The sequence below is a fragment of the Anabrus simplex genome, chromosome 1 (genome assembly GCF_040414725.1).
Source record: "Anabrus simplex isolate iqAnaSimp1 chromosome 1, ASM4041472v1, whole genome shotgun sequence".
Lineage (NCBI taxonomy): Eukaryota > Metazoa > Arthropoda > Insecta > Orthoptera > Tettigoniidae > Anabrus > Anabrus simplex.
Window position 1 is genome coordinate 1,044,656,211 of NC_090265.1, and position 16,040 is coordinate 1,044,672,250.

Here is a 16,040-nt window from a genome sequence, read left to right on the forward strand (position 1 = left end):
TACTTTGTTTAGTATCACTTGCTCCCAATAATCCCTCCTCTCTCTTTCTATTCCCACAATTAACATCATGTCTGAGACGATGTAGATTGTGCTGATCGCCCCAGAAAAACGACACCAAAATTTTGCTTTCCTCACTCCTTTTGGTTCGTCGAATATCGAGATGGAGGTCCCGTTTTTATATCGGGAGCTGCTCTTCCAAAAGTAACATTAGAATGCATTTCAAGGTAAGATGATAGAAAGAGCCTTTAAATTTTCTAGGAGGAATCACTAGTTAAACTCCTCATGTAAACGTGATTATCGCTGAACTATGAACTTATACATATCAAAGAGAAATCATTATGCAGTACACTTACGGAAGTAAGGAAGAAGTAGTATGACAACTATCTTTCTCCTTTCTACTGTAGTGCTCATCTTCTTTTTGAAAAATATATAAAATTCATTTTTTCCAAAGGAACTAACCGGGTGTAATTTGTTCTTTTCGAAAAATATTTCTGGGAATTTGTTCGAACTCAAACTTTAAGGTGAAATTATTTTTCTCTCTGCAACCTACCCTGGGTTTCAAACTGTACTTGGCTAAACGTAGAATTGCCCCACTAATGTGCAATATGATCTTAAATTATTGCACATTTAGGAATGCAAATTTGGAGTATGTCCTTCTCTTTTACAAATTAATAGTATGATGAACTAAATTATTATAATCCACTCTGGAACAATAGAATGTTCTTTTCTTTTCCTAGCCCTTTGACTGAATATGTTTAAATGTTTCTGTTATTATTTCGCCATTAGGGGCATTCGAAGTATTCTTTTCTAATTTTGGTAAAGAGTGTTCATGGATCGTAGACTGTCGAATTTTGGTCTTGCATTTGCCTAAATGAACATAATCCTTTTTAGGCTTCCACGTAAAGATTTTTTCAGTACCCTCGGGCATGTAAACATAGGTTGCAGTAATTGCTCAATTTCTTTACCTACGAAAGCTTTCTCTCAATTGTATGTAATGATTTTGTACACGGTCTCTATAATTCAAAAATGTTTAATCATGCGTAAAGGCTTCCTTGGTCATAATTAATTTTATTAACGAATCTTGTGATTCATTGTTTTATATGTCTATTTTTGAAATATTTTTATCATGAGCTATACGACAAATTCTAGTTATGAACAAGCCTATGAGGTTTTATTAAATCTGGTCACACAATTCTATTCTTATTCTAATCTAAGAGTATACCTTGGAAATTAAATGATATAAATTATATTATTGTTAATGTTGATAACTGAAAAATAATATTATTTTGGTGAAATTTTGCTTCCCGCTCTTTTAATTATTCTCCCCTTTTCTCCGACTATATCATCTTACTTATTTTGATATTGTTATCTCACGATTCACATCAATCTCTATTTTCGGGACCTGTCGCTTCCTGTGCACCGATTCAGGGTTAGGTTTCGACCCATCCTCCTTAGTTATTGATTTATGACATCGAAATTTAATTCTTCTTCTATGCTTTCCTATACTGGTCGTATAAGTCTCTTTATGACAATCAAAACATTGAAAATTACTGGTATATGTGGTCTGGGTCTACGTATGGTAGTTCCTCTGTACTGGTGAAGTATTTTGACCACTAGTAAGATGGCTTTTCCTCTAGGATATCAACTTATGTCTGTTTACCCTTAAAAACTTATACTCTCGAGGTCGGTGCCGAGAAAACTTTTATATAGAAGCCTAGCGGACGAGGTAACATGTCTGCTTGTCACTTATTAATTATATTGAAACCTGATATGCTTTATTGAGAAACCCTAGCTACAACTACTTCAACAGAAGTGCCTATACTAGCACTTAACGCCACGCTCTCGTTGAATGTAGGAGCCAAACCCTGCCAGTAATTCTTCTTCATTCCAGTAGTAGACTGAGAGAAAGCTGTAGATAATGACTTAAAACCTGTTTGTATGACCGTTCTCATTGGATAACGTTTTATTAATATGGAAACGTAGTACTCTTTCTACATTGGCCTAAACAGTATGGGACACTTTTTCCTAAGTCTACCTTTTTGTATGCATAGCGTAATTACTTGATTATTTTAGACTCATAAATTTCTTGCAGAGTTTCTAATAAAACATTTTTCTTTTCCTCCTTATCTTTGTTTACCTTCTCCTCATTCCTGCTTCTCTTCTTCCTTCAGTTCATCATGGAGTCCCCGTCTATGGCCCACACCTGAGAGTCTATCGAAGTATCATTGAATAAATCGCGAATATCTAATTTTCATTTAACACCTAGAAATATTAAAAAAGGTTTTCGTGTCAATTCAAATAAACAACGATGATTTTGTCGATCCGTGATTTGTTGTTATAACCACTTTACCAGGATGTAGGCCGATGAAAGGCGAAAAAAAGGTAAAGGAATATTTTTTGGAACATAATAAATTCTATGTCTGACAGTGCAGATACTTTGCTGCATACGGTATGCTAAGCTTATCTCTTGACTGACTCACAAAACATAAGATGGATGTTAATAATCTCCTAGATAATCTAGGGCTACTTCAAGGATACTTTCTTTGGCCATACATGCGGAACATTGAACAGCATATACTAAAACGTGAAAATGAAGACATATTCTTCCTTTGAGCTCGTGTTTTTTAATTTTACTTTTATTTTGTGATTTGAACATATTGAACCCTTTGGCCCATACTGAAGGATACCTACCTTTCTTACCTATCGGCAAAAGTTCATGAATTCTGTCTCTTGGGTCGTATCGGGTTCTTCGTCACTTGCTGAGGTAAAGGTAGGCTTCAGTAATTCTAATCTACCTACTCAAATGAAAGGTTTGTTTAAAAAAGATGTTTCTATTTATTCAAGTAATTCCTGAAGCATTTATGATTTATCAGCGGTATCATTGAACTCTATCGTGTCCACTGGACACCACAATTATTTTTATATAGAGGGTCAGAACACTGGTATGAGCCTTTGACGTAACTGCCTGATGGGCATCCTCACAAGAAACCATTGTCTCAATCATTAATTTAAGAAAGGAAACTCTGGAAATCCTTAAATTCAGCTTCCATGTGAGACTACATGTACCATCATAGTGATTCTTTATGGTCCAGCCCTCGTAACACTAACTCTGGACTCTGGATATAATTAAGGCAGTCCAATCGGTGTGTGCCACACAGTGGTTATACGGCATGGACCCTTAATTGAATCGATGTGACCTGCGACTATGTCATGGACCGACATCTAAACTTCTAAGTTACTTTAAAGTCATTGTGGATGATGACCGCAAGGAAAATGATTCTACGGTGGTATATGGCCCTACTCTAAGTCACTGAGGTTGATGACCCCTTGACCATCCAAGTTTCTAAGCTGAAGGATAAACACAATTAAGTTACATCGGTTGATGACCAAAGTTTCCACTTTACTATCCCCAGCACATTTACTGCTCCATCAATCAAAATCAAATAATGCAACAACAACAACAATGCTCACAATACTTTGTGGCAGTAAAATCCATTACCTTCGGATATGTCCCCTTAATCATTACGTTAACATTTACATATACCCCAGAAAATAAACGACGATTTCCAGAATGCATCTTCAAGTTATTCGCTTGATTTTAAAGTTATTTCAAAATACGGTTTTCACTGAATTTAATAATTAAATAAATTTAAATGATTTAATGAAATCTTAAAGAACAACAAATTTTATTTCCACGGACGAATGGTTTCTTCACAAATCCCTACACAATTTGACGCAATTTGTCATCATGTTAGATGTTTATCCGTTGATTCCTATAGCTGGAAAAGAACTATTACATCATTCATGTCCAGTTTTATATCTTGTTTCATGACCTCACACTTTAAATCTAATCTAACCCTAGCCATTATTAACACTAATAATTACGTACAAACCAAAAGCAACTCGCCGTATAATTACGATGTCATATCTCGTCATAACATTTTATAAAGTTTGCGCACCCTTCACAGACAAAACAATGATCACTACCACCGCTCTATATTTTGGACAACCCTGAATTTGGCTGACCTTGCTCATTATACTCTGTCAGTCTCGATATGAAACATCTGTTCATCATGCCTGACTGACCTCAAAGAATGAAACATTTAACTTCGCAAAAAGACTAATTACAAAATACGATATATTCTGACCAACCAAATATGCACATAGATTTTCCTTTATAAGTCCCACAATAAGTGTACACATCGCAAATTAATACCGGCGCGGATTCTCGTATTCTGCTTTCCATTCCCAACATTATAAAATCTTCCACGGGCTTCCACAAGTCCCGGCTTCATTGACAGGTCTCCAACACCTGATTCACAAATCTCATCTCGACTCACACGACAAAACTAACCTCTGTTTCCCAAACTCAACACCTATCACTGACAAAAGAACTGGAATAAAAATCCTTACTAGAATCCACGACGTCTAATAACGAACAGTGCTTTAGTAATGAATAACTTCGCATAAAATGATATCGTATTTTAATAACTGGATTTTCACGAAAATGACTTACAAGTTTCCTGATATTATGGTCACTCAGACACGGTTTAAACGGACATAGAATACACTACACTCATGACAAATTCACCAACATGCGTTACTCAACACTACGTACAGCGCTTCCATCCGATTGAAAATGGGTAACCACGGATCCCTTTTGCACCAACTCCATCAAAATTCCAAATGAAAATTTTACATCGAATGAACATCTTAATTTAACATCACAAAATATAGGCAATAAACACACGGAAATGACGATCTACATTGGACGTGATATCACGTCGAAACCCTATTTAATAACTTTTTACAACATCATACGGCACTCGCAAGACTTCAAATATTTATCCAAGTGACATTTACAAAAAACCAAATAGGAGCGACCAACTGCGTCGTATATGCCCCATAAAATAAACATATCTTAAGTCACGCCAGCATTCATTTTAGGGCTCACCTGTGACCCTGGCATTTTTATTTAGCCATTTTTACATTTCTGGCTGTACAGATCATTTTTTCTTCCGGTTTCCTGGAAATAAAGCATATAAAAAAAGAAAATGCCCTTCACTTGTCGTCCTTATTGATCGCACACGACGGACTGTAATTATTTCCCGCACACGAATTACTTTCTTTATCAAATAATTACAAGAGTTTTGAAGGTAACCACATACTTGCTACATTGCCGGCGGTAGTGTTCATGGACATTTAAAATTTATACATATTCAATTAGCTGGATAAATGGCCTCATTTGATAGGCACTATATTTTGTTGACTTGGCATGGGTAAGCGATACACGCGCGTCCTTCTGAAATAATCTACCGAAATGACTTAGATTCTTCCGCGGTCGACACGTGCGAATAACGTCACGTATCCCAGAGCGTGGGACGGAAAGTAGCTGTCCCCTCGCCACGTGTCACTCCGTGCTATCGAGAAATCTAACTTTTTATTCCAATTGACAATTCAATATATAATATTCTTAGGGCACAAAGGTCATGGGTTCAATATGACGTGTATAAATACCGAATTTGTCTACTCACTATCATTGTAAGGTAAATACTATAAAGTACAAGAAATGCACGTTAGAGATGATTCAGGAGTGTGTTAATACTTATTTCCTTTCACGTTAATCTTCCTCGATTTACATTGCAGCTTTTGTTTTCCTGTTCATATTTTGCGCATTTCGAAGATGCTGTTTTGTGAACTAATATGGCCTGTGGGAATAATTTGATTCAATATACCGTCGCGCATTTCTTTTAAAACAGCATTTCCAGAGTAACCTACTCTACGTTATATGCAGAATTGATACTTGAGGACTCTATTTAATACCACAGAGACGTAAACGGAAGAACCCCTTCCTCATATTGAATACAGTCTTTGCACTAAGATTTTTTTACCATCATGACAAGCAGATTTTATCTGACGTACTGTATTATAAAAAAACTAATATTCCATTTCATTTCCTTTATAGCCTGTATCTTAATTACGAATCGAATCGTTAAAAATCATGTTTATTTTCTCGGAGAAAATAATTCCTTCATTTGAGGTTACAATTGAGAAGAATGTGGCCTTGATCCGATTTTGTCCTGCTCCTCACTTGTTAAACAAATAAAACTGCTATAAATCAGTTCTGGTGTGGGATTCAAACCTATTTGTACCCTGATTTCTCCTAACAAGTTGAGTACACCTCATTTAAAAACTCCTACCAAGATTCAAATGAAGATAGACCATTTTGAACTCCAACCAATCTAGTAGGAATCCAACAGTATAACCTCTAGGTCACAACATGGCTGTTCGTAGATCAGCCGCAATTAGCGCGTGAACCGACGTCACTCTTAAAGGATGCTGGGAATATCTTCCTACACTATATAGTACAGCCAAACACCCTCATTGAAATAGTTCCGTAAAATCTTCTAGAAGAAACATTCATACTGAGGCGGAACGCTGAAAATCCGCTTGACTTTTATTCCAACCACTCATCTTCAGAGTCCTCGATTCACACATTAGATTATGTCAAATCTTCATGGTAAAGTGTTCCTAAATATAATACATTAATTAACATATCAACATTAATGACAATAACTAATGTATTACAAGGGCACTCATTATGTGAGTGAATTTTATATAATAATAATATCAGACATGAACTCTATTACTACTTCCGGAATGTGTGCGTGGTGTACGCTGTGGTTCGACAAAGTCACTCACCTGCCAGCTGTGACTCATTCACTTGCTTGATGGGTCAATCTCCAGGCGACCTCAGAACGCTACGTTCCCATTTTTTAGTAACATCGCGTGTATTGTGACTTTTCATACTGCCATTCTCAGATTCATGCATAGCACTGAGCTAACAGACGTCAAGGTTATCAAGACTGCTACAGGACGTATTCACCTGTGATACTGAAAAGGATCGACTACTTGACAAATTTACTAATATTTCTGTACATGTTTCAGCTACGAAATCAAGAGGACTTTATCCACCGATTCGACATGAAGAGATTACCCACTGTCGAGTGTGACTTCAACTTCGTCATGAGAGTTTAAACCCTGGGACCGCCGCTAGCCACGTCAAGATGAGAGGATACCTGTCATTATCACAGCATTGGGGGCGATCAGTCATCGACCAAAATTAAGGAGTCGAAAAAGAACTAAGTCGACACAAATCGTATAGTAACTATCTGTTCAGTAGCTGGTTAGTTGTTGTTGAATGATCCTGTTAGTGTAACCTTGTAGTTCTCACGTTCTCATGTGTAGTAGTTTTACTACACTGTCTTCATATATTTCCACTTGGCACAGGCAATTTTAGATGATTTGTTTTGGCTGGTATAATTCAACTGTCATGCTAATGGTGATTATCCACGAATATTTTCATTTAAAATAAATTCAATTATTTCTGTATGATATATAATTAATCGACATTTCTGTGATTTTCAATTTAACAGCCTAGTGTAGGCGCGACTTGTGGTGAAATGTGTTCGTATCCTCGCAAGATTATAACTTATACTTTTTCTCGTTTCCGAAGTCATCATATTAAAAAATATTGATTCCAGATTCTATGCATTCTGAATATTATGCGTGAGACATTACGAAATCACGAAATTCGAGTGATAGAATTGATTCCACTCTTTTGAATCAAACCTTATGTCTATTTGAGTTCGATATTGGGAGAAACTCTTAAATTTTGACCGTAACACTAGGAGATAGGTTGGATCTTCAAAATGTTAGACGCAGTGTCACAGGATTATGTATGCTAAGGATACTTTACGTGACGTTAAATCGTGACATCCTGGATGGATTACGAATGTGTTCAAATGTTTAAATGGGCCTGATATTGAAGAGGTCATGATTGGTATACACTGACTGACAGAGCAAATGCAACACCAAGGAGGAGTGGTTCGAAAGGGATGAAAGTTGGGGAAAAAACAGAGTCGGCACGGAAGAATAATTGATGTTTATTTCAAACCGATATGCAGGTTACACAATGCGCACGGCATCGACTCAGTAGGATGTAGGATCACCGCGAGCGGCGATGCACGCAGAAACACGTCGAGGTACAGAGTCAATAAGAGTGCGGATGGTGTCCTGAGAGATGGTTCTCCATTCTCTGTCAACCATTTGCCACAGTTGGTCGTCCGTACGAGGCTGGGGCAGAGTTTGCAAACGGCGTCCAATGAGATCCCACACGTGTTCGATTGGTGAGAGATCCGGAGAGTACGCTGGCCACGGAAGCATCTGTACACCTCGTAGAGCCTGTTGGGAGATGCGAGCAGTGTGTGGGCGGGCATTATCCTGCTGAAACAGAGCATTGGGCAGCCCCTGAAGGTACGGGAGTGCCACCGGCCGCAGCACATGCTGCACGTAGCGGTGGGCATTTAACGTGCCTTGAATACGCACTAGAGGTGACGTGGAATCATACGCAATAGCGCCCCAAACCATGATGCCGCGTTGTCTAGCGGTAGGGCGCTCCACAGTTACTGCCGGATTTGACCTTTCTCCACGCCGACGCCACACTCGTCTGCGGTGACTATCACTGACAGAACAGAAGTGTGACTCATCGGAGAACACGACGTTCCGCCATTCCCTCATCCAAGTCGCTCTAGCCCGGCACCATGCCAGGCGTGCACGTCTATGCTGTGGAGTCAATGGTAGTCTTCTGAGCGGGCGCCGGGAGTGCAGGCCTCCTTCAACCAATCGACGGGAAATTATTTTGGTCGATATTGGAACAGCCAGGGTGTCTTGCACATGCTGAAGAATGGCGGTTGACGTGGCGTGCGCGGCTGCCACCGCTTGGCGGCGGATGCGCCGATCCTCGCGTGCTGACGTCACTCGGGCTGCGCCTGGACCCCTCGCACGTGCCACATGTCCCTGCGCCAACCATCTTCGCCACAGGCGCTGCACCGTGGACACATCCCTATGGGTATCGGCTGCGATTTGACGAAGCGACCAACCTGCCCTTCTCAGCCCGATCACCATACCCCTCGTAAAGTCGTCTGTCTGCTGGAAATGCCTCCGTTGACGGCGGCCTGGCATTCTTAGCTATACACGTGTCCTGTGGCACACGACAACACGTTCTACAATGACTGTCGACTGAGAAATCACGGTACGAAGTGGCCCATTCGCCAACGCCGTGTCCCATTTATCGTTCGCTACGTGCGCAGCACAGCGGCGCATTTCACATCATGAGCATACCTCAGTGACGTCAGTCTACCCTGCAATTGGCATAAAGTTCTGACCACTCCTTCTTGGTGTTGCATTTGCTCTGTCAGTCAGTGTATTATTAGTATAGTGTCTTCGAGATATAAATATGTCACAGTTTATGATAGACGTATTGGTGAAGTATTCGATATGAGATTTATGTTTTGAAAATTATGAGATTGTCGCGTACGCAGAATGGATGATTGTGGATATATTTACAGATCCTCATACGATATTAAATATTCTTAAACTATGTGTAAGTGAATTTGGTCGTATATTCGATTCTTTCGTGTCCTGTACCTTTTATTTCGAGAGTTCGCCGAACCTGTCGTCACTTCGTTATTTCTTCATGATAACTTCCGAATGTTCTTCGAGATTGATCTCCAACTTTCGATGACTTTCTTGTCGGAAGAACACGCTTAAATTAGCATAGACTGACGTTCTTCCTTAGACCTGCTGACGGGAATTGTGCTGGATAAGCGTTAAATTCGCGTATTGTATGACCGTGTAAATATTGTAGAATGCTGTAGGTAATCTGTAGAAATGAGAACTTCGGTTTGGAAGACGGTGATTGATTTTGTTTTAATTGATTGTTCCAATCATTTCATATGTGTTATTTTAGAAATAATAATAATTTCGTGTGGCTATTTCTAGACGGGTGCAGCCCTTGTAAGGCAGACCCACCGATGAGGGTGGGCGGCATCTGCCATGTGTAGGTAACTGCGTGTTATTGTAGTCGAGAATAGTGTTATGTGTGGTGTGTGGTCTGTGAGTTGCAGGTATGTTGGGGACAGCACAAACACCCAGCCCCCGAGCCATTGAAATTAACCAATGAAGGTTAAAATCCCCGACCTGGCCGGGAATCGAACCTGGGACCCTCTGAACCGAAGAACAGTACGCTGACCATTCAGCCAACGAGTCTGACATTTTGTAAATAGTCAACGTCGTTTTTACATTTCAGCGTTTCAGATTATGCACTGTTGTGTTGAGAGAACTGGATTTTTATTTAATTTATGATGGACCATTTGAATTGATATCTCACAACTTAAGATTATTTTTTTATTTAATTGTACTTGAGGTGACTATAGTCATGAACAGATAGTTATTTATTTTCTGTCGATTCAGTTTTGGGATGAAATATCGCACCAATTATGTTCCTTAAATAATCATTGTAAATTAATATCTCGGAAAGAGGGATTGTGATAAGGAATGATTTTCTTGCCAATTTTTAAAAATATTTTTCAGATTTGGTCGAGGGAAGACAGATCATTCACAATTAAATTAAATGAAAATTGTTCACTTAAATCTCAAGACGCAGAACATTGCATTTATTGATTTGTTAGGGTGAGATAGGGAAAATTCATATGTGCCATCCCATCTTGATAAATTTTTCTTTGTACTTCAAGAGCAAGAATTCATTTTGTGTTAATGATCATTGTCCATCATCATAGATAGCAGGGTGATGACGAATATATTTTATTTAAATAAACCATGCCATTATTCAGGTTTTATTCAGTTTTCTTCTTGTATGTCACATCCTACGCCATTTCTTTCATGTATGCAAAATCCTTACCGAGCACCTCTGAGGTGTCTCAATGTTCTTCAACTGATGTTCTAACGGGTGCAGTACGTAATTGTAAAGCTGCACAGTCATGTCCTTTATACAGGTATTTGTGTACGTATCTAGCAGATTTATTGAAGAACAATGCTCTAGATTGATATGACAACAGTATTTTCTACTCTGTCCGCCTCCGTGGTGTAGTGGTTAGCGTGATCAGCTGCCACCCCCGGAGGTCCGAGTTCGATTCCCGGCTCTGCCACGAAATTTGAAAAGTGGTACGAGGGCTGGAACGGGGTCGGCTCAGCCTCGGGAGGTCAGTTGAGTAGAGGTGGGTTCGATTCCCACCTCAGCCATCCTGGAAGTGGTTTTCCGTGGTTTCCCACTTCTCCTCCAGGCGAATGCCGGGATGGTACCTAACTTAAGGCCACGGCCGCTTCCTTCCCTCTTCCTTGCCTATCCCTTCCAATCTTCCCATCCCTCCACAAGGCCCCTGTTCAGCATAGCAGGTGAGGCCGCCTGGGCGAGGTACTAGTCATACTCCCCAGTTGTATCCCGCGCCCAAGAGTCTGAAGCTCCAGGACACTGCCCTTGAGGCCGTAGAGGTGGGATCCCTCACTGAGTCCGAGGGAAAAACCGAACCTGGAGGGTAAACAGATGATGATGATGATGATGATTTTCTACTGTACAATATGGTACAATCCATCGACTATCAATGATAAATGATCGAGCTCTCATTGTAACACCATTACCGCGTCGTCTATAAATAGGGTAGCCATTACCATTTCAAGTAAATAATAATGTTATTGGCTTTAAGTCCCACCAACTACATTCTTACGGATTTCGGAGATGCCGCGGTGCCGAAATTTAGTCCCGCAGGAGTTCTTTTACGTGCCAGTAAATATACCGACACGAGGCTGACGTATCTGAGCACCTTCAAATACCACCGGATGGAGCCAGGATCGAACCTGCCAAGTTGAGGTCAGAAGGCCAGCACCACAACCGCCTGAGCCACTCAGCCCAGCACCATTTAAATTAGTTTTCTCTTGAAAATATTTTGGATAATTTTTAATACATTTTTGTTCTTGCATAGATTGTTTGGATTGATAGCACCGCAAGGTCCGTGCACCATACATTTCTGAATCATTTCAAAAATTTGAGGGTCTGTTCCTTTATCTGGAAAATCTGCACAAATAAAAGAGTCTCCTGAACAGATTGCGCCTTCTGCATTCTTTATGCAAGTACTTTTTTTTTTTTTACACTTCTGGAGTTTCTTCTTCTGCGATCTGTGACACGTTCCAATCGTGTGGAACGCCCTCTAGTTTGAGGTCTCCCACTCTGTCTGCTTGTTGTGGCCCTTGGCATCGTAGAATGAACTGGCAGATCAATGTTACTGTGGGTAAGAGCAATAGAAGTGTACGGTACGAGTGGTCGCTATATGAGATTTTTTCTCACATCATTTTTTATAGTGATATTACTTCACAGTGATGAAAGGGAGGTGACTGTTCCCTCTTCTAGCTGAGTTTATAACTGTCGTGAGTACAGCGATTCACATTTGAACGGTAAGCACCCCCTCCCCTAGTCAGAACGAAGGTTCCTATGTGTCCGTGCACGCTGCGTGAAAGTTTCTCTCATCGCGCGACTAATGACGTTGGTGTTATTTTGAAGTGGAGCGGGAAATTTACACCTGTAGTACGCGTTAGTATTTGTGTTATGAGCACTTCTTGTTTTTGAAAATGTTATTGTGTTCAGAAACCTTGCTTTGTACGTAAATATTACTAGAATGCAGGTGTGAGATTTTATTTTTTACAACTTCAGGACGGAAGTTATATTTATGTGCATTGCATACGTTATTTTAAGTAGTAATTTGTGTCTTTAATAAACAGCTAATCATTTCCGGCTCCTTGGCTAAATGGTTAGCGTGCTGTGGTTTTGGTCACAGAAGTCCCGGGTTCGATTCCCGGCGGGGTCGGCAATTTTAACCTCAATTGGTTAATTTCGCTGACACGGGGGCTAGGTATATGTGTCGTCTTCATCATCATTTCATCCTCATTATGATGTGCAGGTTGCCTACGTGCATCAAATCAAAAGACCTACATCTGGCGAGCCAAACTTGTCCTCGGACACTCCCGGTGCTAAATACCATACCCCATCTCTCTCTCTCTCTCTCTTTCTCTCTCTCTCTCACACACACACACACACACACACCCACACACACACACATACATCTAATCATTTCATTTTTATCTAAAATATATAAGGTAGAACTTGCATTTCATTTCAGTAGTAAATTTCAGTCTTTACTGTGAAATATGTCATATTTATTTTAATGTGAGAGAAAGTCTCATGTGCGACCAGTCACGTAACATTTCGGCTAGCGACCACTCGCGGGTTAAAAACTGGTTGTCAACAGGTGGCGTCTTGTACATTCTTTACGCAAATAAGGCTTTAAAATAAAGGTTTTTAACGAAAACATTATAAACTATTTGATTATTTTTCGTCATTAGTGGTGAATGTAATATTCAAAATGATGTTTCAATTATTAAGGAAGATACGGCGTAGCGACAGAACAACACTTTTGAGAACTAATACATCATCATCATCATCATCATCATCTGTTTACCCTCCAGGTTCGGTTTTTCCCCCTGACTTAGTGAGGGATCCCACCTCTACCGCCTCAAGGGCAGTGTCCTGGAGCTTCAGACTCTTGGTCGGGGGATACAACTGGGGAGTATGACCAGTACCTCGCCCAGGCGGCCTCACTTGCTATGCTGAACAGGGGCCTTGTGGAGGGATGGGAAGATTGGAAGGGATAGGCAAGGAAGAGAGAAGGAAGCGGCCGTGGCCTTAATTTAGGTACCATCCCGACATTCGCCTGGAGGAGAAGTGGGAAACCATGGAAAACCACTTCGAGGATGGCTGAGGTGGGAATCGAACCCATCTCTACTCATTTGACCTCCCGAGGCTGAGTGGACCCCGTTCCAGCCCTCGTACCACTTTTCAAATTTCGTGGCAGAGCCGGGAATCGAACCCGGACCTCCGGGGGTGGCAGCTAATCACGCTAACCACTACACCACACAGGCGGACAATAACACATATGATTATTATTTTTATATATTCTTCAAGGTTAGGTCATATTACAAAAATCAGTGGCGAATTTCCCGTATATGAGATCGATGTGTTACATCCCTTCTATTTTCAACGAAAAATAAATATTCACTGTTCATATTTTAATGGAAGTTATTTATACAAAATTCAAACGCACAGTTATCGATACTCAGAGATGGATGGAACGAGCGTTGCTGGCTAGTGACTGCTACTAATTGCCAAACTACTCCAGAGATAGCAGCACGAGTATTGGACCCTTGTTGATTGTTGATCTCTTTCGTAGGGTTGGAATGCGGAACGAACAGGCACATCTATCAAAAGGGCGGTGCAAGGTGGAATCCTGTGTTATCGTGTGTGGCCGGGATTTATTTGCTATTTCGTGAAATACTGGGGTTGTCCATTGTGAGTGGTTCTTTTCTTGTGCTATAAATGATGATAGACGACATATGTGTGTTGTTGTACTAGAAATGATTCAGTTTCGTGTGCTTGTAGTGTTAATACCAAACAAATAAAATGCGGGGATGATGCGATTTTGAAATAACATCACACCGCCCAGAGAGTAGTTCAGCAGGTATGTCTGTTGGAACGCCAGTGCCACACGTTTTTACCGCGCAACCCGAATTGAATTCTAACTCTTGTGTAATGAACGATTACTAAGATAGCCATTTAGTATACTTTCTTTCGCGGAGGAAGGAAGAATTATAAATGAAGGACAACCGCGTCCAACTCTGAATGTAACTATACAACTGAAGTTGTGTGTGTTCATCATTTCAACAGAAATATTTATGAAACAGACCATTGGATTAGCGTATGTGAGACCTTAAATATACCTTTCTGTTGACCTTGTTTGTTGTTTCCTCTTAAAAAATTTGTTTGGAATGACGGTTTGTTTGCATTAATGTTTGCAATTATTTTTGGTTACATCCCCTAAACCAGAAGTCAGGAGTCGCCACTGCAAAACATGAGCGTGTAAAATATTCTATTTCAATGAACAGTAATGATGATGAATTTTTTGTTTGTTTTACATCGCACTCATTTCTCCTTATGTTTTTATAAGACTGAGATTCAGGAAATTTTACCTCGCAGGAGTTCTTTCACGTGCCGTTAAATATACTAATACGTGGGAGACGTATTAGAGTACCTTCAAATACCACCAAACTAATCCGGGATCAAACCCATCACTTTAGGCTCAGAAGTGTAGCTCTCTCTAATGCGATACATAGCCCGTATTTGGACAAAATTAACTTAAATATCTGTATAGTATATTGTAATTTGCAGTAAACGTCATGTATATTTCACTTTATAATATTATTAAAGTTAGTATTGCTTCCCTGTTGTCTACTTACATTTCTTTTGCTACGTAGTTTGACTTGATCATGTGGTTAAAATTAAAATTTACCAGATAGTAGTAGAAGTAGTAGTAGTAATTATAATAATTCCGCACGGCCACAGCTGCTGAAATGTTCTGAGTCAACGTCACTTGGGCGACAAGTGTGTCAATTTGGACGTTCCAATTCAACAGGACGTGTAACTATATTCAACTACAGTTAGAGCTCCTGTGAACAAAACTGGAACTCCGTGTAAAGAGGTAAAAAATCTTAAATGATTTAACTGCATGAATATTTAAGGTGTTGATTGATTTTTATTAACTTGCCGACAGAAATGACATGAATTGCCTTGTTATCAAAATTCCATGGACCTAGGACGAGATACTAGCTATGATTTAGGGTACAAGAAGCTAGCATTCTAACTACTCGTCCACCAAAATCGGCTAACATGCAAGTAATTCACTTCATCCTGGACAACTGTTGCTATTGTTCAAATTATCGAGGCAATTTGTGTGATATTCTGTGTGCTGCTTTTCTATTACCATGGTGTCGAAATAAGTACTTCAGCTGAGTTTTGTGTAAAACTAGAAGTTTCATATATTCTTTGTTAATTATTTTGCATAAAGCTCTTTCTCTTTGTGGGAGATATTTGTCGTACATAGTAATAGCCTAGGAATTACTTCCAGCTTTTAAACGGGAGGTATGCTTGTGTTGTTTTCAAGCCCAAGTATAGGCAGTACGAGTAATTTAAAAACATAAAATCAAGTAACTAAAGATTTTTTACTTAATTTATGTTACTTTAATATACTTTTATTTGATATATGACTTAATAAACATTAAAAATAGACCATAATTTT